Source organism: Cebus imitator, unplaced genomic scaffold (assembly GCF_001604975.1).
Source record: "Cebus imitator isolate Cc_AM_T3 unplaced genomic scaffold, Cebus_imitator-1.0 Scaffold31, whole genome shotgun sequence".
Lineage (NCBI taxonomy): Eukaryota > Metazoa > Chordata > Mammalia > Primates > Cebidae > Cebus > Cebus imitator.
The window spans coordinates 2039012-2062721 of NW_016107346.1; positions in this window are offsets into that span (position 1 = coordinate 2039012).

A 23710-nucleotide genomic window follows, 5' to 3' on the forward strand; every position below is an offset into this window, starting at 1 on the left:
TGGCTCCTGTTGGAGGGCTGCTAAGGCTCCTACTTTTGCTAGGTGAGCTTAGCTCAAAAGGTCTCAGAGATACAACCTTCTTCCTAGTGCATCTAGCCTCAGAAAAGATAATGGCATCTGCTTTTTCAAATCTTCATGTTTCTTTAGCAACTTCTATTTGGTGTCTCAGATGTTCCACCAACCATGTGTCCAACTCTCTGTTTTAAATTTTTCTGGGGTTTCAGATTAGATCAATTACTGTTTTCCTGAATCACTCCTAACTGATACCTAGAGGAGTTTTATTTCAGCCAACTTGGACATCAACCTTGGGCTCCCCACCACAGCATTCCACAAAGATGTGATGGAACTCTCATCCTAACATCCATCACTCACTATTCACCAGTTGAATCTGGCAATGTGGTTGGCCGGGTAGATTCCCTCCTTCTCCTAGTATCCCATCCTCATCTCTCCCAAAGTTCTGAAATCAGAGACAAAACACACCACTGAGTTTTAGTCTGTCTTCTTTGACTGATTGTTCCTGTGCCTCATATCCCCAGAACCCAATGTCTAGGAATCAATCAATAAATTCAAAGTGTATAAGAACTGAAGCTTTTGTATTTTAATGGGGGCTTTCAACATTAAATCCAGAATGTGACTGAAACAAAAATTTCAACAGGGACAAAAGGATAAATATTTTAGTACAAGCAATATCTTTCTGAGTAATCTCAAATTATACTTTGTGGGCAGCTACCTGTTCTACTAGTTAGCAAAGAAAGGAATAAGTCTAGCCTGGGTTGGGTAAAGGAAAAGTGGTGGGAGGAGGAAAGAGAGAAACTATCCAGCCACTAAACATCAGCTCACTTTAATCAAGTACTTGCCATGTTCAAGACACTGTTCTAAATGCTGTAGGTGTATTATATCATTTAATTCTGACATCGCCTTGAGATATGTATTAATACCTTTTTAGCAAATAGGGGAATACAGCATAGAAGGTTAGTTATTTGCCCAAGATGGTATCCATGGTAAACAGAAGAGCCAGGATTCAAGATAAAACCACAGGGCCTGTGTGCTACATCACCTCCCAAAAGTGAGTCAAATCAAGAAGTAAAGTAAGAAGTAATCAAAGCTATCATATTATTACTAGTAGAACATAAAACACACTCCCTTTTCTCTTTCCTTTTTGCTGATGTTTTCCTGATTGTCTACATGTATAGCACATGCTGTGTGTGTTTGTTTCAGGAAAAGCCAATCACTCAGTGATGAGGACACTACGGAGGTGAGTGGCTTCAGCGGAGAGACAGCATAATTCACAGCATGGGAGGGCTCTGTTCTGTTATCACAGCCTGATGGTGGTTTTTTCAGGCTTGATGACTTTGCAAGGCTGGAGACATACTTCCTCAGGAAGAGGGAGAGTGACCGAAACATTTCCTCTCTCTGGAGACAGGATTCAGCCAAAGCATGGTAATGAGGGAGAGACTTCACTGATGCACAATTTAACCCCTGGCTCTAACAATGACAAATTAATAACCTAAAGTATAACTGGTGTGTTCTATTTGCAGAAAAAAAGTAACAATTCCTTGAGTAATTTATGCAGCATTTACTTTATATGAAAATACCAAGGAAGACATCAAGAAAATTAGTAGTTAATAGTAAAAACAAAGAAAGTTATACTAGAAAACACTGCTATGTTTGTAGTTTATGCTCTTCTCTAAAATACAGATGTGGATGTGTGTTTGAGGGAGATGCATTTGTCTAAACCCTCTGGCAAATTGACAGAAAACCCAATTCAACAGGCATTTTAAAATGGGGGAAAATTTTATTGTCTCAATAGCCAATATCTTGTTTCAGAAACAAATACCTCTAGAAACTCTAATAATGTCTTCACAACATCTTGGAATCATGGACTTTCTTGGTGAATTCCTTTCAAAAAGGACCTCCCCACCACAACTCAAGATGGCAAGATGGTGCACCGCAGTCCCAGACAAATTTCTTCTTCTTTTAGCAATGCCAGTGGACAGACAAGACCTCCTATACTACCTTCATCCTTGACTTCCTTCCATACTTCCTATACCTCTAGCAAAATACTGAGATTCACTGTAACTGGATAGATGTAGGTCACATATACATCTAACGAGCCTGGGTCACGTGACCACCCTGAAACATGGGGGGAGTTCAGCTCTGCCCAAATCACATGACCTGATTGTGAAGGAAGAAAATTCTTTGAGAAACAGAAATATTTTTACCAGAAGAGAGAAGAGATTCTGGACAGAAAACAACAGCAAATGTCCAGTCCACCAAATGAGTAAAGGCTAACAAAATATTTTTTTAATGGGTGGGAGAAGAAGCTATAATAGTTGGCAATTATTTTTGGAGAGGGGAACACAGGGAGAAGGACAAGAAAGGGGATTTGATGGCAAAGAAATCAAGTAGTAATTAATTCATTTATTTACCAATGTGATAATCATTTGAGTCTCTAGCAAGACTTAACTCCTTCTATGCATAAAAATTTTTTACCTTTTTAACTAATTCCAGGGGGTACTTTCAACCGAAGGTTTACACACAATAAAATACAAGATTTCAAGTTAAAATGTTTAATAACATGTTAAAAACCAGTGTTCTGGGGAAATATTAAGTGATTTCAGTTCTCCTCAAATGCTTTGCTCTTTCTACATTTCCTTCCCATACTGAATAGTATTTTAAAAATAGTATTTAATAGTGTTTTTTCAAGGTCTATCCCCAAAGTTAAGTTGAATTATTTTTCTGTCAAGAAATAAATTCTAACTCTGCAGAAGTGTTTAAACATTTTTGTGAGAATTATTGAAATATCTAAATCTTCTCAATGTTTTTCAATTATTCAGACATGAAAATACATATTTCAAGCATGTTTTCTTCATTGAGTCCAGGAGTGTGGAGTAAATAGCAAAAGAAATGGAACACGGGAAATATACCTCCTCCATTCTGTATTTGTTCTACATTTCTCTTTTGTACAGTATCATTTGTGTCTCTAAAACCCAAGCAGCTCAGGGTAGGACTGTGTCTGTTTGTTTTGGCACCACCAGAGTTATTTTTGCCTGCTTTTGCCTGCTGAGTTCAAGGAACAATAAATAATAATAATGAAAAAGGGCAGTTAGATGGCATGACTCCATGGAAGTGGGGAGGTCTTGTGGCAGTTGCCCCCCAACTGTAAAACCAGGTTTCACACCAGTTACAGCACTGGAGGTGGATTAGGAAAGAAGGGAGTTGACCCCACTTTCTTCTTTTTAATAACACAGTAATGTTGTGAAAGAGAAATTGATGTCCATTACACTGTGTTCAAGCATTTGGGAGTGGCAGTGCAGCAACATGAGGGTGGTAGTGTTAACATGGACATCAATCTCTGTTGGCATAAAATTTTGCAGCCAGGATCAATCATAGAGAATCATGTTCCCTGAAAGTATTTTTCCTGTCGTATTACCTTAACATTCTTCTGATTCACAGACAGCTAATTTTACCAACAATACAGAATTAGGAATGACTCTTCTCTGATTAAAATATCTCCATCCTGAGCTAATTTATTAATTTCTTTTAAGTTGCTCTCATGGCACAATCTTATGCAATATCCAGTGAGAACTTCACTCCTTCAAAATGAAGCATCAAGAGTAACAAGGATTTTTCAAAATCCTTTTCAGACTGCCAGAATGCCTCAGCCCTCTCTTCAATAAGTTTTTCTAATGAGGATCTCTAATGACCAGTGAAAATGTTCATTGCACAAACTGCCAAGAGTTTGGGGTCTTTCAATATGTGATACAGGTGATCAGTATAACTTCATTATGTGCATGGTAGGGGTAGGCTTGAAGAAAACACAAATTGAGTGCACTTCAATTCTGGCTAAAGATGAGTAATTCATGCCACTTTGCAACAAGTCCTTAAAAATTATCACTTTAAAACCTCATTTTATGCCCATCACATAATGCTATCCAAAGTGTTTTGACTTTGGCATTTTTTCCTGATAGAAATAGGGCAAGAGAGAGGCTTCTCTTCCAAAAGCCCTCCATATACTTTTTATATTGGTTCTGCAAATCCATCTTAGATATGCTTCTGATTTCCTCAGCTCTTACAGATTATTTCATATGAGCTTGGGATTGAAAGATGTCTAATGACTCTTTCTTGAAGATGTGGGTACTCTGCTTAGGTAGAGGAACCATTTGATTTGGTCATTCATTAGAGTAGAAAAGTCTTAGAGATAGCTTGATCAAAGGGAGAAGGGCGATTGGGGAAATGGAAAGGTCATTGCAAAGCTAACTGGAGTTAAAGTCAGGAAGTCTTCTTTCTGTAAATTAGGCTGAAGCTTAGCCTCACAAATGTCTCCCCTACACCTAATGCAATCAACACAGCACATTAATTAATCTCTTCTGAGCTGAGCACTGGGCTTCATGTGCCCTATGATAACCTCTTAAAATCAAAACTGACAGAAACTGCTATGTTTCAACAAAACCATTTCCTCTACCTCCTGGGCATACAGATAAACTATATTTCCCAGCCTCCTTGCAGTAAGAATAGCTGTGAGACGGAGTCTAGCCAATGGAACAGAAGCACAGGCACTATCTGCCATTTCCAGCCTGGCTGTAAGAATCTCTTAGGCAGTTCTCCAAATTTCTTCTTTCCCTTTCTGCCACCCAAATGTGGAGAATCCAGCCAAGGTCCTAGGAGCGGGGAGGCCACAATATAATAAGCCTAGGTCTTTGAATGACCATGTCAAAGATCCCCCCCCTAGTCAGGAACATTCACATTATACTTTCCACGACCAAAAAATAAACTTTTATGTTTTAAGTTACTGAGACTGGGTATTGGTAGTGTTTGTTACAGCAAGCTAGTGTTATTTACTACAAAAATCCTTCTCCCATCAAAAAAAAAAAAAGATTTAGAAAATAGAGCAGAAAAGAGGTTATATAGATATTTGTAAGTGGCAGTAAAACAACCCTAGCCTGTGGACATAACAATTAATATATTTCAAAGTGTTTTAAGGAATGCTTTGCAAAATTTTAAGGTGCCAAACAAATGTCAGTGATTGCTACTATTATGTCTAGCAGCAAATTAAAGTTAAAACCAACTCCTAAATTATAAAGATATGGTATAGCCCCACAGAATTGTCTTAATAATTCCTCTGAGTTAATAGTTTCTCCTAAAGCAACCTGGTTTCATCTAGTAATTAGAGTCTAGCATTAGAACTACATAAAATAGAATCTATGGGTTCAGAGCTGACAACAGGAATTTACCTGCTCTAGTTTACGCTCCTTGTGCTCACCATTAAGAGACAGGATTGGAGATCTAGTCAATCACCATTTGACAATCACCATAGTAATAAGTGTTATAGTCAAGAATCATCAATGGATGCTAAAAATAATGAGTGAAAAATTGTTGAGAAACAGTACAGGCAAAATCACCATTAAGCAATGACCGCAATAAAAATTGTTGCAGGTAAAATCCATCAATAGATGCTATAATTGATGGTGAAAGTTTTAGGAGAAATAATATATTTGCATAGTCTCAAAGTATCTCCCTGAAGATACTGATCAGTTTTAAAAGAGGAAAATGGTAACTTTATAGTGGAAAAACCCAGCAGACACTACTCAGCAAAATGAGCAAGGTTAACATCACCAGCAATAAGCTATATGAACATGATGTTCCCTGATATCACACACTGAGAACACAATGTCACTTCTGTGGCATTCCTGCCACAAATACATAACCTCGATCTAATCAAGAGAATACAGAACACAAACCCTAATCGAGGGAAAGTCTACAAAACAAATAACCCGTACTTATTAAAGGTCTCAGCATTATGAAAGACAAGAAATGACAGTGAGAACAACTGCAGGTTGGAGGAGACTAAGAAGCCACAACCAAACAGAAAACAATGTGGGATCCTGGAACAGAAAAAAGTATTGGAGGGAAAACTGATGAAATTCCAGTAAGATCTGTAGTTTCATTAAGAGTATTATACTAATGTTAATTTTCTCATTTTGGTCATTGCACTTTGTTTTTATAAATGCTAGCATAGGGGAAGCTAGATACAACGTATATTAAAACTTGGTATGACTTTTGCAACTTTTCTGTTAAGTCTAAAATTATTTCAAAAACAGGTGAGAGGAGATATTTACCTACTCCCAGTGAATCTCCTATGAGATACTTAATACAAAGGGGAAAATAGTACCTTTACTATGGAAAAGCCCAGTAGACACTACCTTAAGCAAGCGACTAAAGTTAATATCACCACTAATGAGACAAATGGAAATCAAATGTCTCCTGATATGATACCCTGAGAAGGATTTAACATCACTTCTGTGATACACTTGCCAAAATAATATGTATAACTTGAATATAATCATGGGAAAGCTCAGACTAATCCAAATCAAATGACACTCTACAAAATGACTGGCATGTACTCTCTAAAAATGTCAAGATGTGCAAGGCAAGAAAAACTGAGGAATCATTCCAGATTAAACAAGACATAAGCAATATGGCAACTAAATACATCAAATGACCTGGATTGAATCCTGGACAAGATTTCTTATTCTTCTGTTATAAGAGAAATGAGTGGGACAATTGGGAAAATTGCAATAAAATCTATAGAGTAGCTATAAAAGTTCATCAGTCTTAAGATTATGATTTTTGTTATTGCATAATACTATGGTTATGTAAGAGAAAGTCCTTTTACTCAGCAAAGTATTTAGGAATGAGACATCATGTCTGCAACTTGCAAACAGATCAGATATCTTATCCATCCACAATCACACACATTTATATATAAGGAAAAGAAGTCGGGCATGAAGTTCCCAGGTGAGAACAACACCTTGGGAGAAGAGAATTAATGAGAATGCCCATGTAAGTTCTCTAGCCAAGAAGGGGGTCAGGTTAACTAGGTTCACCTTCTGTTTAGAGAGTTGGAAATAACCTTTGTCTTATCTTATGGAGGATAACATTTCCAAAGTCATTCAGATGAGCTTATGAAGAACCTCAGCTTCTAGATTTCTTTAACCATAGGAAATAAGGATTCAGTGAAAGTATTTTTGAGTTGATATGCAATGCACTAATTACACTATAGCTAATACATCTGTTGAAGATTGAATTAAAGCGGGGAAGAGTCTGAAAGTAAAACTATAGGCATATTTTCACTATTATAAGGTGGTGATGGGGGCAATAGATTCCTAGTCACAGAAAAGTATATGGAATTAGCATTCGTGAGGTACCTAATAATCTGTGGAAACGTGTGACCAGCAGAGCTATTTGCTTTCTGTCATCAACCTACAAAATTAAGTGTTTCATTACCTTTATCTTCACAATGTTCTTAATTATTTTTCAAATAGTGCAAAGGACACCTAGAGTTATAAACACACATTCATTTGAAGCTCACCTCCTGAAACTGCGAACACATCCAGATGTATTTTAAATCATTAAAATAAATACTAAGTATTTGTCCTTGGGAAATAATTAAAGACTTTAACAGAAGGAGGGATAAACAACAATAAAAAAGATTATTTGACATGTTAATTGACATTGGCTATTAGCTAAGAGTAGTGCTTGATAATTGAAACTGTGAAGAGTTTATGGCATTCAGTGAGGTATGCCACAGTGGAAAACAACGAAGGGCAAGGTGATGGGTGCTCTCCAGTAGGGATAAGGCTGTGAGAATGGAGAATACGGCAAGGCATTGCGGTAAGACTAAGGATAAAGCCACATTCTGAGAGTTGGCCTCATATTGTTCTAGTCAAAACTATGGGAAAAAAGAATGAGCTTTGTGAAGAAGAAAGTATATACAAAGGAACAGATTTTAGGAACTTTCTTAGGGACGTTATTGTTGAGGAAATAGAAACAGCCTAAAAGTCCAGAGATGCCATGCATAGAAGCCAAAAAAAGTTCAGTATTTCAAAGAGAAGCCAATCAAAGTTAATTATCTCTAGAACAGGAAAACTATATTCATAACCTTGAAGATACTATGGAGAAAATAGCTAATAACAAAATATATTTAAATGTCCTGTATAGTGCTACACAAAAACCAATTTGGTTCAACTTATGCATGTTATATTCAGTTACCTTTTTTTCTTTTTCTTTTTTGGAACTACTTAAGTGTTCATAGATAAGAGGGTCAGAAAATATAATCTATTTATGCTTTTAAAAAACATATGTCTCTGAGGACACATAATTTTTCCTGAAACTTTTGAGTACCCTTTTTCCAATATTTAATTTTTATTAATATATTTTAAACAGAGCATCGCTTTCAGACTCTGGAAGATACTTTATCATTACGAGATGTGATGAACATAAATGTAGTAATCACAGTTCTTCAAATTGCAAAACATTTCATCATTATCTGAGTATACAATGTCAGGATTTTCATATTGTGGGTCAAGGTATTGAATCTCTAGGCCAAAGACCAGATCTGTAACTAAAACCAGGAATCGTTTAATCATGGTCAATCCTTCTCTGAAACAAATCTAATCTACTAGGCGTGTTTTGTTGGGCCTGTGCATTGTTCTTCAAAAACTAAGTTTAAACATTTAAAAATATAAGAGATTTTTCTATATTGCTAGAAAATATGGGAACTGCATAAAGGCTATGCTCTTAGGATGGAATACAAATTTTCCATCTGAGTGTAGTCTCCACCATGCATTAGTCTCGTTCCAGCCTTTTCACTCAGTTATTTTACTGGCTTAGCCCCTGCAAACAGTAAAATTTGCAGCTCCTGTATAGACTCTGGGGGAAATTACCACTCCTAGGTATTTGGAAAACAATAAAAATTGTCGGCATTTCCCTTGGGAAATAAAGCAAAATTACATCTTCCCACATTTGCTTTTTTCCTCAAGAGAGATATAAAAGAATTTTCTTCCTTTATCTCTCTGACCCCTGGTGTTATACCAGAGCATCAGAAACTGACCACAGATGATTTTAAAGCATAGTGCTTGAGTAGCTTCCCAGACCTTCTTTTTTTTTTTTTTTTTTACCATCACCACCTACCTTCCACAACTAGAAGAAGGGAAAAAAAGACAACAGACTGGCTTACTATCTAAAATCCCAAGCTAGGCCATAATAATTAAAATTTGAGGTACACTTTCACAACAATGATAATCTTTTTAAAAATATTTATCTTTTCATCACCAAACACTGATGATTTATTTAAAAGTTTTCTAATTATCCAGGATCTTTCACAACTGCTACACAAGTTTCTAGCTGTTCTGCATTTGATCATTATTTTGGTCAACCTGCAATAAATTTCATCTGTGAAATATGTGGTTCTATTTAAGAGACACCAAAGACATTTTTAAAACCTTCATCTATAGAAGTTCACTCCAAATCACAGGAGCAGAAATGGAAAGTCTCCACAGGAAGTACTCAACAAAACCAGAAGGGACTCCAGAAACGTATTTAGCCTTAAACATTTACAAAACCACAAGAAAAATTCTCTCTTGGTTCCTCATGCTTTGAGCACTCTAAAACAACAAGTTCAAATGATTTGTGCTTTCCAGCTCTTCTGCTCATGTTAGCCTGACAATAAACGTGCCTGCTCTACACGGAACTAAGAGAGGTTAACATGAGAAGAGCATCCCGTAGGGTCTTGCTACTCAAAGTGAGGTCCGTAGACTCACAGCATCAGCATCGCCCAGGAGCTTAATAGAGATTCAGATTCTCAGGTCCCACTCAGACTTCCTGAATAGAATGTTCATTTTAAGATTCCCAGTTGATTCTTTATGCATATTAGAGTTTAAATGCTTCTCAAAGATGCAAAGATCCTTCCTCTCTTAGAGTATTTATGTCCTTGAATGAGACATATACACAGACTTCAGAGGGCCCCCCAAAAATATTTACCTTCCTCATTTTACCAGTGACAAAATGGAGGCTCCCAAAAAGACACTGCCTTGGCCACATTCACACATTTAATGGTTGGCAGAGTTTTGGCAAGAAGAAGTCAGGTTTCTTGATTCTCTTGATTCTCTTCTTCATATTCTTTATACTTTGCAACTCCTTTGCATCTGCAAAGAAATCTCAGAAGTAAACATCCGGAACTAGTGGCTTAAGAATCAAAATATCTCCTCTGTTTGCAAGCTTCCCTCCATTATATGGCAATTGGTGTGCCAGGAATTCTTGCAGTCAGAGCCAGGCCACGTTGGGGTTTCCCTGCTGACTCTTCCAGGTGGAATGTGTTAGCTAACAAGTCAACACTCGTGTTAGGCAGGTAAAGGCCCACATTCGGTGGATCAAGGACTTACAGTCATTCATTAAGTAATTTGTTTCCTTTGTACCAGGACCAAATCTCAGGCTACAGTACAGCTCTACTTGTTAGGTCCTTGCTTTGCAATGACCCTCATCATTTGCAATGAGCCCAGCCCGTTGTAAGTTCTACGACAAGCATTCATGAGCAGAGAGAGTCCGACACAAATCCTTCATGTGGCCCCGATTCCACAGGTGGAGTATGAAAGGTCCTGGCCAGGAAGTTTCTTTCTCTGCTAAGATGCCCTTGGGGTAGAGGGAATGGAAGAGTAGAAATTTGGCTGAGCACAAAATGGTAAATAGAGTGTATCCCAGTACTTCTTAAGAGTTTTCACCTCTAACAGGGTGCTAGGCTTGCTTAGCCCTAAGGAATAAACTGCCTGCAAATGAGGAACTCTAGAGCTACCCACTTGTACTAAAAGATAAAAATTAATCTACCTTTCACAGTAGCACAAGGATAATTAAGAGTTTGTGAACAGAAGATGCCTTTAAAAATAATATGGGCCATTGTGTTTTCAAAGCTATATAAGTTTTCTTTGACCCAGCCCAAATCTTACTGGCTTAAAACAACAACCATTTATTTTGCTTATTATGCTGTGGGTCATCTGGGTAGATCAGATCTGGGAAAGCTTGAGTGACGTTGCTGGGCTCTTGGGTGCCTGTGCCTGTGGTCAGCTGGTGAACGGTTTATTTGAGATAACTTCACTCACATGTTTGGTGATTGGGCCAAGTACCTCATCCTCCAGCAGACGAGCTCGGGTTCCTTTACTTGGTGGTCTCAAGGAGCAAAGAGCAGCAAGAAAGAGCCAGCCCCAAAGCTCAAACACATTTCAAGTCTCTGCTTGCATCATACTTTCTATTGTTCTTTAGCCAGAGAAAGTCACTTAGCCTATTCAAGTCAGAGGCAGTTCTGAGAGACTATTAACCCTGCCCAGACATCTTTCCTACTTCTTTGTTCTAGGGTACCTGAGTGGCATGGGTTCTACGTGCTGTTAGCAAAGCAGTTACAACTTCTGATTGTATGACGGTACAGCAGCCATTCTGGGATGGAGACAGGAACAGAGAGTCATAGTTTACTTAGGTCTTTGATCCTTAAAAATTGAACCCATTGTCAAAAACACCCCTGGCAGACCCACATTCTGAACAAGAATAGAAATAATAGAACACATGGGAAAATCAAAAGCTTAAGCTGATTTTTTAAGTAGTAAGAAGGAACCCCACAATGAAGGAAGTCACTTAGGATGTTCATGTAACTGCAGTGTAAAAGTTATATTGCTTTTTCTAGTTCTGTGGCCTCTATACCACCTGTTGACCTGTTTTTCAGACATACATGTGATAGAGAACTTTTTAATATCACTGAAATAGCTTATAATATTTTTCTACAATATTGCTCACGTGTTTTTTATCTTATTTTTTGCCCAGGTGACCAATAAAAAAGTCCTCTGAAAGTTCTAAGGTAATTCTAAGGAATAGAAAACGGGGTGCCTATTTTCTTTTCCTGTGTTTATTATTGCATCTTAAGTGGAATGCAACTTGTTAGAAACAACTGACATTATCCCCTTTAAAAAATATTTACAATTCATTCTTTATGTTAGGTGTACATATTACATATAACATAGGTGAGGAGGGAAGCTATGCTCATTTCTACTCTAAGATGCAATGCGTATGTTTTACCAGTTTTGTTTATATGCAGCATAATGCTGGTCATGTTAACTGGAAATGCTGTGGCTAATTTGCCTTGGTCTGATATGCAATGTAGCAGTAGCTGACAAGCTGCAAGAATATAGATAGTTTGTTGAAATAAGGGAACAACCTCATTACTTGAGCCCTGGAAATTGAAATCATGGCAAACAAGAAATATGGGATAGCATTCATGTTGGCTTTGTCTCAACATCACATACCCTTGGGAGCTAAACTCCTGAACCTCATCAAGGGGAGGGGGAATGGATTCAAGCTGCCTGCATCCTCAGCCCATTTCACCAAAAGAAAAACCAGAGGAAGAATTTTCCCTCTCTTTCCATATAATTCTAATGAAGTCAGTGGAGGACTCTTCTGCAGCGTGTCTTCAAAGGTTCAATGCAAACCTCCCACTTCTCTACCCTAAAGACAGTCCTTGTTCTCAACTCACTCCCCAGCGTGAAGGTAAAGCCAAATTCTATGGATTAGGTAGCAGGGCTTACACAATTGTGGCTGAATGTTGTCCCAAAGTACATCGTTTTGTACAGAGGAGGAATTTAGCACTCCAGAAAGACTTCAGCAGTGCCATATGTCTTTTTAATACTCACAAGTGAACAAAATATATCCACATGTAAACAGATGTAATCGTATTTGCAACCCACATTTGTCATTCCCAGAAAGATGATTATGTAAGCATAATCCTAAGGCTACAAGTTAAATATATGCATATACACATACATGCACACACATATAATCACGTATCACAATGCTTGTAATGGACATTCTGGGTTCCCCACCCCAGTTTTCTTTAACAGGCTACTCTGTCCATTCCCCAGCTGCTGTGGGTGTTTGGCAGTTGCCCCCTTATCTGGATAATTGCCCTTGGCCAAACCAGAGCCACCTTGCCTGAAAGGTTACGCTTTCCCACTCCTGCTAGGGGATATGGACAGATACCCAATAATTAACTGACGGTGAATTTAATAAATACATAGAAACCATTATTCGACCTTAAAATAGATCAGTTGTAGAGCTCCTCATGAGATGAGGCTGAAACTCAACTCCAGCTAAGCCTATGCACTTGCTCAGCACCTTTCCTGACCCGTCGTACTTCCTCACTCTCTCTCCTGAGAGGACTTCATTAAATCTTGTGCACTAAATTCTTGTCTCAAGCTCTGCATCCAGGGAACCCAACATAAGACCACACTTCATTACTGAGCCTAAAACTTTTCAGCAGCTAATGCCCTGAAGTGGATGCTTTTTTTGGTCTGGACTCCACCTTGTAGCTTTCGAAGTCACTTACCACCAAGCATTTTCACTTTGAAAGCATTTGCTATTGCCATACACTTGATGAGATTTCCTCTTCCTTCTCCACCTCAGCCTCTGTCACTCACATCATGTATGCAGCAAAGCTTTACCTGGTTCCTGTTGCTTGAGCTGCCTGACTCCTATAGCAACCCAAAACCCATGAGCCCTTTTTTACAACAATGTATAGATTAAATTACCTACCCCCTGTCATTTAAAAAAAAAAAAAAAGTCTTAAAATGATGCTTTGGAGACAGTAATCTCTCTTGAATTTGAAACCCCACAAACAACTGTCACAGGACTGGCTGTCCCTGGAAAATGTCCCCATAACAAGACTATTTTGTGAAACCAATGAAGCTGACCCAGGCTTTGATAAGCTATCTCTGAAGGGCATAATATATCACATATTTCCTTATCATCTTTCTCTGTATGCTTTCAGAGTGCATTTGATATTTTTTTCTTCTCCTTCACACAATTTATGTTCTGTCTTTGTCTAGAGGTATGCCCCTTTTCTACACACTGGGGATGGAAAAACTTTAAATAAAATAAATTGAAAAACCTGAGTAACCATGCTCCATTCTACATAACTACAGCTAAATGTCTACCGAGGAGATCTGTTTCTTAGAATACAATAAATGTATCCAATCGCCATAGCTCAGTCTAATGCTAACCTTTTCCTCTCTTTTTATCAGGTGTAGAAATGAACAATTTAGACATAATGGGTGTTAGCTTATTTTTTAGCAGTGATCAAACTTATAGCAAATGTTTGCTGAACATGGACTGCCTAATTGCTTTGTATCTATTATCTAATGCAGGCTATCTACCCAAGGTTCCCCTACACATTACCACTCAGTAAACAGCTGCCCCTTGGCCACTCCTCAGGCTTAAAAGTATGTATGCCAGCAGTGGAATTCACTCTCAGGAGGACAAACTGGGAGAGGAGTCCCCTACAGGCCCTAAGAAGGACTAAGGGCAGTTTTAGCAGTGGATTCTGGTTAAGGTTACTCCAAACATGTTCTAAAAAGGAGAGTGTGGGTTTTAGTCCCCTAGCCTGGTGGACTTCTTGCCCCATGAGGAGCAGGATGAATGGGGAGACATGCAAATCTAACAGGCATGGCGTGTTAGAACACGGGGCACAGTGCAGAGGCCCCAGTGGCCTAACTGTGATTATGGAATTTGCACCATAGCCAGGAAATGACTGAGGCAGGGCTTGGCTCCAAATCTTTGACACCATCATTCTGCTAAAGCATCATTTCCTGTGGTTTATACCTTGCTTGAGTACAATAATGAATTGCTGTTTTTCATGCTTTAGATTAGAATATCTGTGTTCCTTGGAGGATTACATGGGCAAATAAAGCTGGCCTTTCAAAAATTCTAAAGGGTAGCTGATCGATAGGCAATTCTTAGTAGAATTCTTTCCATGCTTAGAATGCTTCTCCCAAGAGTTCAAGGCCCAGGCAAATGATTAACAAGTGTATACATGCCTGTCCACCTGTAGGCAAAGAACAGAGAAGTACAGGAAGCAGAGGTTCAAGGCCTTTACCTTCAGGTAAATTAAGAGGGTAGAAATAGCTATTGAAAGCTGGTACCTAGAATGTTACGTACTTGGAGCATATTAGGTGCTCAATGAATATTTCACAAAGAAATAAAATGATGCGGCATGAATTTGTGAGTAGAATTTTAGTACTTGACCCTTATGTGGATTAGAATTTCTCTCTTCTTGATAAGATAAACTTGACTTACCTTATCAGTGACACCAATGCCAACTTGGTTACTCTCTGTCCAATGGAACAAATATCTCACATCTGTCTTAAAAGAGGTTTGGGTTTGGGGCAAAGCCCTACTATTCTCTGGAACTTTTAGTTGCGGAATCTTCTACCTTATGACTTCTTCAGCTATTTTAAAACTAGCTGCCATTGTTAATATGTGAGATGCTACCAAAGTCCCCTTCACCCTCCCATCACAACCCACCTATTCGCAACTCAGATTCAGAGATCTGAAGACATACTTTCCTCTCTAAAATGCCAAATGTGAAATATGATGAGTGAAAATCTGATTACAGGTTCTTAATTTCTATGAAAAACTGACCTTCAAAGTGTGTGTGTGTGTGTGTGTGTGTGTGTGAGATGAGAGGGAGAGATTATGTAAATATATGAAAACAAAAAGTATATTGATATCATTGATTTACCTTTAAAACTCAGTAGAAAAACAAGGTTGAGAGAGTGGGATTCATACATACATACTCCTAACTATGAATCCAAAAAGGTGGCATACAGGTATTGATCGACTCACGACCTATGCAACTTACGACCATTCAACTTTACGACCACAATAGCTAGCCACGGCTGCTCCGTGTCTGGCAGCGCAAACGTGGACCAGCTGGGCGAAGGACAGTGCGGACCAGCTGCCGGCAGCACTACTATCTCCACGTGCATATAGCCTACTCAACTTACGACCAAATCGTGTTACGACTGGTCTGTCGGAACCAATTGTGGTCGTAAGTCGAGCACTAGCTGTACATTAGTCTGATCATTTACACACAGATAATTATATGCCATATAAGAACTATATGGTTATAAATATTATAAATGAGTAAGATGATAACAGAAGGCAATTTATTTCCAGATATTTAGATGAGAAAATCTCACTGATATAAAGAGAAACAAAAAAAGCCTCAACATTTTAAAAATTTGTGCATTATTTCTATATGTCAGATGCAGAATGTTTACATTCCATTGAAATCACTATATAGAAATTGGAAGAATATGGAAAACACAAATAATTCGTTAAAATGACAAAAAATGACTGAAGTAAGTAGTTTCAAATTTCCAAAAAGCTAAAACAAAACAAATGGACTTGAATTTGATCTGTAAGTTCTAAAACTGTGGTTCTTAACTCTTCTTGTCTGTATATTCAATGAATGAAAAAGATTATAAAAATAAACGTAGGAATCAACACACCAATAATTGCATTCAGAGATTTCACTGACTACCAAGCTCATCTTTGGGGCTTTAAGCTACTTTACATTACTAATCCTAATTTACATTGAACAACTCTGTGTTAGAGATTGCGGGACACAATTCCAAGGGAATAACTTTCAGAGACTTTGTGAGGCCTTGGGTATAGGCTAGACCTCAGTTCTTCTTAAAAACTCTCCCTCATTTATGCCACTCTTTTTCTTCTGTCTTCACCTACCATGTCGCCCATTGCAAAGGGCAGTATCACAGATGTTATCCATGCTCTCGCCAGATCCCATCCACACTCACCATTTCCATGACTGGTATTAGAGCCAGCCAGCTTCTGAGATTATTTGCCTGGAGACTCTCTGCCTCTGGCTGCTAGGTCCCACTCTGCCCATTTACATTGTAATCTGGAAACACAAACACAATTGATGTCTAATACCAAAAGGAGCATCTTCTCCCCAATGAGTGTCATGGGTTAATGCCCCAGCTCTTGCCTCATGGGCAGAATAACTCTGAGATACATGTTCTACCTTGCCTCACAGAGTCACCCACAGATGAAGCTCCAATTTTCCACAGTTACTTGCTTGATGACACATAATCATGAGCTTCATTCTTACTTTGGCAATCAGGTTGTGATCTCTGGCCTTTACAAATGAAGGTAGCAAGAGATTTGGGCTACCCTAAGGCCAGTTCTGGTTACAACCTATTAATTAAAACATACTTCAAAATAGACCATTCCTTCAACATGGAGTCAGCCAGGAACCCCTCATTTGTTTCACTCAGAGGCCAGAACATCTATATTTTGGCAAGCTATGAGACAGTTGCCCCCATACTCCAAAGGTCCCCCTGATGATACCCCCTGCAGAAACAAGCCCTTTAAGAAAGGCCAACTAAATTTTCCTTTAAGAGCACTGCCCAACCAAACGAAAGTTTGCAAAGACTATTAATACCTAAGTCCCAGATGATCCAATTTGGGGTCATCTGTGTTTATTCTGAGAAAGTGTGAATGGCATCACCTATCCCAGAGGAAACTATTGTGCCCCTGGGCAAAAACCAACATCCTTTTCATGAATAGTTAACTAACAGCCACAACTTATCAATATTTGGCACGACTAGATTGATCCTATCTTCCTGTGTTCTAGAACACGTCCTGTGAAACAGATGATCAGAATGTTTTATGTTCTAATTTTCTTTGCCTTCATACCCCAAAACTTTCTACTAAGTAGTTCTAAATTCAGATGATTCTCCCCATGTCTCCCTCCCTGAGAATTAAATTCACAGCAGTCCTACCTTTGAAGACTTTAGAGATTTATCTGACTTGTCTTATCACAAGATAATTGGTGACAGAAATATCTAACTTGTGTTCAGCACAAAGTGAAGCCTCTTACCTTCCCTAGTGTGTTGAAGCACAATGTTGATTTTCAGAAGCTTCTTTGAGGGTCAAAATGAAAGTGAAACAGTGATGAATGCAGGGCACAATAAAAGTAGAGGAAGGAGGAGGAGGAGAATGAAGAGAAGAAGAAGAAGAGGAAGGAAGGAAGGAAGGAAGGAAGGAGAGAGGGAGGGAGGGAGGGAGGGAAAGAGAAAGAAAGAGAGAGAAAGAAAGAAAGAGAGGAAAGAAAGAAAAAAGAGAGAAGGAAGGAAGGAAGGAGGAGAAGGAGAGGCAGAGGAGAGTGGAGGGGAGGGAAGAGGCATTTAATTGAACCCTGGGTCAGGGACTGGGATAAGGTAGGGCAGGGGATCAGGAAATATGCATGCATTTGAGGAATGTTCAAAGATTTCCCTGCCCCAGAAGTGTTCAACTTACAACCCAGCAAAAGAGGGTTTTAATCACTTCCCGGGATTGATTTGTTTAAAAAAAAAAAATAAACGAAGAAAAAGAAAAAGCTCTGTTGGAGAGTTAACAAAGTTGGTGGTTGGTAAGACCTTGTGTCCCAGTCTGTGTGGATGGGCCTGATATCATAATTAATAATGACTCTTTTCACTCTCAAAAATATCCTAGCACAGACAATGGACTATACGGTCACTCCAGGTATAATTCACTCTAGGGATGACTCTCCTCTTTTCTAGCTATGAAGATTATATAAAATGTCTTCTCTCTGGGCTTTAGCTTCTTACCTGTTAAATAAAAATGATGGTAGCAGCTAACTCTTGGGGTTTCTGTGAAGATAAAGAGTGATCATAAATTTAAAATTCTTGGCCTGCTACAGATTAAGCATGTAACAAATTGTAGCAATTATTACTCAAAAACAATGTCATCTGGGTGGAAATTTGTCATGTGGGGTTGAACTATGGTCACCACAAATCATTCTACCCATCTCAGGACATTTTAGGTAAAAACCAATGACCACCCAAAGTGACTCTATCACAATCTCCCACAGTCCACCATAGGAACAACCCAGCGATTAGCAAAGTATGTGCTGTTGTGCCCCTCAAAGCCTGGGCCACCAGGAACTCAAGAGAGGGGGAACACCCGCCTTGGGTCCTGTGGTGCATAATACAGGGCAATGATAGCCCTCCACACAGGTTCAGATTTTTTAAGGAATCAAAGCTGGGGTAACCAGGATTTTTTGTTTCTCTTCCAACGCATCCCTTACAGCTGTGAGGAATCCATCTGAGCCTGACCAAGGGTCATACCTGAACTGGGGCATCTACCACATTACAGGGGGTTCTAGTCTTGTCCCCAACACTTCCTTCACCTTCTGAAGGATTTCCCTAGCTCCACATTTTGCAAGTAAAACCCCACATTTCTCTCCAGTGGTGAAGGACAAAGCCCAAATGTGATTTCAATTATGGCAATAACAAATTCATGAGGGCCCAACCCTTGCCATCTGTCGGAGAAGTGTGTCAGGCCCTTCATTGACCATGAGGAATACCATTTCACTGACCACCTAAACAAATGAGAGTACACCCATGGGTTTTCTGCAAAGAGAGAAGATGGAAAGAAGAATGGAGCTGTCTGAACCCCTAGCACTTTGGCAGTGGTAAAATTTATCACTTTGTATTTGCATAATTCAGTGAGATTCCTCATTTAAAAGCTGATAAAGACAGCTGGAAAGACTGCTGATTAGAAACTAGATGACAGGTTTTTAAATTTTAAATAATTTATCAGTAAGTTCCTAAAAGGTAACAATCTCTTCATATTGTGGGTACCTTGGTATTAGCTGGTGACCACGTGTTTTGTGCGTATATACACATAAATAGAAGAGCTAACATGCATTAAAGACATCCTGTAGCCAGGAATTATGCCAAACACTTTGTTATATGTAATTCTCACAGCCACTTTATGAATTATACCTATTTTATATGTGAGGACTTGAGGCTCAGAATGGGGAAATAATTTGATGGATGTCATATACCTAGGAAGCTTCCATCACACATTTTAAAACCTGTACCTGATTTATCTGACTCCAGAATCTGTGGTCTGACCACTACCCTACCATGGCCTCTTACACAAAAACACGCACAATGACTTTCCATTTTCTGTCCTGATGAGAACTGCCTTGTGAGAAATCACCCCAAGAAGAATGGGCAAGGGAAGAAGCTGGGCACAGAGAGAATAGCCAGCAGAGTATGGACTTGAAGGAAAGCTGAGACAAACCAGAGTCAAATAAACAGAAAATTCCCCGAAGAGTCAACCCGCTAGACCAGCCCAAAAGTTAAGCTGTGGGGCAGAAATAAAGAAACTAACCCCACGAAAAATTATAAATATTCATAATAATAGCTAACACTTATTAAGAGCTCAATGTGTACCAGAAATTATTCTAAGCACTTCTGCATAAAATTGCTCATTTATTTCTCAACATTGTTTCTTATGCCCCATTTACTGAGAAGGAAATTGAGACATAGAAATGTTAAGTGACTGTTCCACACAAATTATAGGTAAAGAAGTTGGTATTTGAACCCAAGGAGTCTATTTTAGGAACACAAATTCATCACCTTTCTCACAGTTATGCTCTATGTTCTCATTTTCCAGGGGATATATATATTTTTTGTGTTTGAAATTTTGATTGAAATCCAAAAGAAAAACATCTTAGAATGCAGTCTATGAACTCTCTTGATGAAAAAATCGTTGTCTTTATCTTTAGGACACAAAGCACTATCTGCAACTTTGGGTAAGAACAAGTGGTATAGCCCACAGTGGCCAAGCCCTTGTATCTGAGATTATGGAAGCTATATTGATTACTGCCAATACCCACGGCAATTAATCATATTCCCAGTCTACTTTCTAGCTGACATCTGGAGTGCAAGTGCAATGAAGAGATGTGCGGTATCTCATGGTTACACAGCAATGTAACTCTTCTGAAAAACTGGGAACATTATCCAAAGCATAATAACCCTCATAAATAATCTACCAGCTTGAGGACATTAAATGTAAAGAAAGGGTAACCTCTGACCTTCCATTCCCTTTAATGGGGCTTCATTAGTCTCACAAATGGAGGCAAATTCATAACGGGGGAATCAACTCTGCCACTTGGAAATAATTAAGACACATACATCAAACAACAGCTTTTTTTATTCTTTCTAATTAAGTGATCCATCCCAGAGGAGTGCTAAACTGGTCAGTACAAATATAAATTACACTGAGCATGAGTGTTTTAAGATCAATGTGGAGGTCTTAATGCTTCCTCCGTGCTCGTCCTATACTTCCCAGACATTAAACCACTGTCTGACTATGGCATTAAGAAACTAGAAACCTGGATTCTGTTGTCGACAGGGTACTCAGAATCCCCCACAAGTTGCCAATCTATCTGCCTGCCCTTTTGAGGAATATTAAGAATATTATTAAGAATATTCTTAATAATATTAAGAATATTATTAAGAAGGAATAAACTTCTTAATTCTCTATCTACAGCTCCACCCTTCCCTTGGACTTTAAAATATCAGCAGATGTAATATCTGGCCTGGGCATCAGTGGCTTAAATTTTGAAGGATGTGCCTTATACATTTGACCCTTCCTGAGATATCAGCCTTGATATGAAGTGTTTACCAACAAGCCCATAGATTTTTTTTGCCATTATCTAAGACCTAGTTATCAGTAGAATGGGACCTCTGGCTGCTATGCGACTAAACCTGGCTCTCCTTAAACCTTTGTCTAACTGCAAAATCAACTCAGGAATTGCACGCAATATTGATTGATCAAACTCACCATGTACCACATTTTCCCCAGGACACCAAATGGGCTGAAAAACAAACTAAATGTATACAAGATTGTTATGCAGCTTTACTTATGGGACACAAAAATTAATATTATTTTACTTTGATATAACTTGAAGATTCTTGTAATCAACAAATGACATACACCTTTAAAATTCTTCAGGAAGGCATATAAGAGCATTTTGCATCCACAGACAGAAACCAGAAAAAAAAGAAGACTAGATTTAGAGACAAGATACTCAATTCAAACCCTGGCTCTGTCACTTTTTAATCATGTGTCTTTATGTTCACAAAGGGAGGAACTTACACCACTCCTTTGCATCTCAGTGCTTGGGACAGCACTGTCATATAAGTATATACACAAACTCTCAATGAGAGTACATAGTATCTGGCTTGGGGCTCTGTGGCTTAAATTTTGAAGGATGTGTCTTATACCTTATACCATACTCATTGAGAGTATGTGGATATACTTATATGGGAGAAATGAGTCAGTGAAAGTCTTGCTCTGTGGAAATCATATCTCTGAACAAGTTTCGAAGACTAATGTCTCAGGTTTAGTTCAGGGAATATTTGAGGAGAAGATGTAAGTGATCTATTAAGAAAGTTCCCCAAGCATTGGGTACACACGGACATAAAGATGGGAACAATATACACTAAGGACTAATAGATTAGGGAGGGAGGGAGGAAGGAAGGTAAAAGCTGAAAAACTACATGTTGAGTACTATGCTCACTGCCTGGGTGACAGAATCATTCATACCCCAAACCTCAGGATCACACAATATATCCATGTAGCAAACCTGCACATGTACCCCCTGAATCTAAAACAAATGCTGAAATTATTTTAAAAGTAAATAAATAAATTGACAAATAAAAATTTAAAAAAGAAGGAAGTTCTCCAAAGAAAAACTGACAAGCAAGTGGGAGAAACAGGCAGGAGAAAGGACACACCAAGCAAGGATATTATGTCAGGCGACATCCCAGCCTCAACCAGATGCTTGGAGAGCTCTGGGACATAAATCATACCTCAGAGTTTGTCCTTCTTTGGGAACAGGAACTGAGCTTTTGTACTCCCTTTACCCATCAGTTATCAGAAAAGGGTTGCAGTGAGAAGATATAAACTTCTAGGCATTTGTGGGAGTCAAGAGAACAAGGCGCAGAAGTCAAAGCACAAAGAACCTAAGAGTAAGCACACAGAACCATTAATAGTGACCAAAGGAGATCTGCTCAAGACCCTGGCAAAATCATCTATAACCGATGTTGTGTTTCTCTGAGCCAATACCAAATGTTATGACATTGGGTGCTTTCACTGTGCTAAGGGATTTCTCTCCCATTTTAGGATTTGATTCTCAACACACCACTGTGTGAAAGCTGAAACATGGAGTGTTATTATTATCCATGTATGACAAAGAAGGGATATTGGGTCCAGAGAAGAAAAATGACTTGTTTCTCGTGAAACTAAATTAGATTATTGATTAAAAAACAGGAGCTAAAGGACAGCCAACTGTTTGCTCAATGTTATAGGCACTGGGAGAGGTTAGAGATTTCGATGTTTGTCATACATCTTAGACAATGAGTATGATACGAATTTGAGGAATTTGTGGGAGATGAAGAAGGTATCCTAAATAAATGGGCCAGAGGAAGGAAATGCATAGGGTAATCACTGGGATTGCAGGGAGGGCAATGGTGGTGGTGTGGGGGGAGAGGGGTTCTCATGAGAATGGAATGAGTCAGGCAATGGACCAATATGATGGGAGCCTCAAATATGCCACTTTAGAGTAACAGAAAAAAATCACATGGGAGAAGCAAACAAATTGGTGAGAATGGAGTTCAAAAGGGATGAAAATCTTCAGTAGTCTGAAGAGAGCAAGATGAATTGTCAGTTTCCGTGAATGAGTTGATGATCTATCTGTCCTCAGGCCATAGCAATGGGGAAGAAAATACAGATAAAAGTGATGGGGGAAGAGAACACCAATATGAAAGCCAAGTAGATGGATGTGAAAGATGAAGCAGAAGGAGGCGTTAAAGAACAAGTCAAGATTTTTAAGTGGGAGACAGAATTTTTAAATTCTTAAGCTGAGTAGTGTCAGATTCACTTTCAATGAGCCCATGATGTTTTCACTTCCTTTCCCAACCAGATTAGCCTCAGGCTCAGAATGACTTGTCTAAAACCCAAGGTGGCAGGTGGCGGAGAACCACAGAACCAGGGCCAGAATGAGACGCAAGGTATTCTGACATCTGGCCCTGCAGGTGCCCCACTTCCCTGACCGCATACCTGGACATTAACTCATACATTGCCATGGATGAAGATCCAGCTGACAGCAGCCATTGTGAACACCCAGCTACCTTCTAAGTTTGATGTCATTTCCTGGTAGCACACCTGGCACTTT